Source organism: Micromys minutus (assembly GCF_963924665.1).
Source record: "Micromys minutus genome assembly, chromosome: 24".
NCBI classification, from domain to species: domain Eukaryota; kingdom Metazoa; phylum Chordata; class Mammalia; order Rodentia; family Muridae; genus Micromys; species Micromys minutus.
In genome coordinates this window covers 50095806-50097530 of record NC_137959.1, presented here as the reverse complement: position 1 = coordinate 50097530, position 1725 = coordinate 50095806, and the positions used below count along the sequence as shown (strand labels likewise).

The following is a 1725-nucleotide window of genomic DNA, read 5'->3' as shown; positions in this document are numbered from 1 at the left end:
TGTTTTGTTTTGTTTTGTTTTGTTTTGTTTTTGCACCAAACACATTCACATTTATTTTCTTTCTTTAAGCAAATGACAAAAATCCAAATTACCAGCATTTTTAGAACCTAAGCTTAACATTGCATATTTAAACAATAGTCAAACTGACGAGGTTGCCAGCATCCATGCACAACTAGAAAACATCCTTAATTTACACTAAACCAGAAATGTGTTACCATTGATGCAGTAATAGCTTTCATCACTAAATACTGAAAATAAAATTGAAATATTTCTGTAGAAGATTTTGGCAATGTTAACTTCACAGCAGGCTGACACTACTCACTCACAATTCAACACAGTGGGAAGCAGATTAATGCTGGTGTTAAAGACAGTCTCTTCCTAGCACTACTCAGGGCTCACCTCAGATCACATTTTGTTTAAAGCAAAGTGCATAAAGAGATTACAGCAATTTTAAAGACAAAAAAAAAAAAAAAAAAAAAAAAGGTCCTATTTTGTGGTCCCAACAACAAAATCAAAAATCTGACAAATGGGAGCTCAGATGAGCTGTTTTATAAATACTTTAGATTAGGTACACAACTTCTACTCTTTCTTGACCGTTCTCCACAATTCTCTTTGTAGTGCTTTTTTGCCATTAACTATCTTAGTTAAAGTTGATATTGATTTGAAGTTGCCCATTCCACTGCCACCAAATGATGCTAAAGAGAATTAAGTGAGACCCCCAAGACCTAGTGACCCGAATGGAGTGAAGCCTGTATCAAAAGCAGGAAATCCACTTCCAAAAGAAGGAAATCCACTGAAGGCAGAGAAAAAGGAGCCAGTACCACGGCTTCTACTTCCTCAGGGACCCCTTCGGTTTCTAAAAATGTCTTCAAAGAAGTCAAATGAAAATGGGTCCCTTCCACCAAAAAATTCCCTGAAGACATCATCTGGGTTCCAGAATGTGAAGCCAAATTCAAATGGACTGTCAAAATGACTTCCACCTCCTCCACCACCACCGTTTAATCCTTCTTTGCCGTATTTGGCATAGATGTCCTGCTTTTTAGCATCCGATAATACTTCATATGCCTCAGCTACTTGTTTGAATTTCCGCTCTGCTTCTTCTTTATTTTTAGGATTTTTGTCCGGGTGCCATTTAAGTACCTGTTTTCGATATGCCTTTTTAATGTCCTCAGGCGAGGCATGTCTCTGCATGCCCAGCACTTCATAATAATCCACCATGATTTAAAGTCTGTTGGAACAAATCTGAGGATGCAGCGGCCAGCGAGGGGGAAAGTCAGGCGACCGGTCTTCTCGCGGCTCTAGCACAGCTGCGCTGGTGGCGGTGGCAGCGTCCGTAATTAGACATGTTCAATCCAAGGTCCATAGTCCACATATGGCCCAGGATAACTATGATTGTAGACCCACACAAAACTGTGAATTTACTACAAGCAAGATATTTTGGATGATTTTTTTTTTTTTTTTTTTTTTTTTTTTTTTTGTAATTCAATTGTGTAGTTCTTGAGCTTGAACTTTGTAGATGCTAGTGTCATATTTCAACGTCAAAAGATCTAACACCCTTTGAGTACTGTATCTTGCCCATGATCATTTGATATCTGTATACCTTATGTCATTCTCAGTGCTATTTTCTGCTTCTCTGTGAGTTTGGAGGGATCACAATGCTGAGTTTGGGCATGCTGAATAGAGACCAGGAAGTGGTTGGTAGGAGTCATTTTGGAGAAACAGAAG

At 38.7% G+C, this 1725-nt stretch overlaps 1 pseudogene across 1 annotated transcript; it reads right to left on the bottom strand.

Moving 5' to 3' along the window:
* Positions 1 to 559: 559 nt before the first annotated feature.
* Positions 560 to 1218, bottom strand: LOC308436301 (dnaJ homolog subfamily B member 6-like; annotated as a pseudogene). The gene has a single exon. The product of its transcript is annotated as a dnaJ homolog subfamily B member 6-like (transcript).
* Positions 1219 to 1725: the final 507 nt, after the last annotated feature.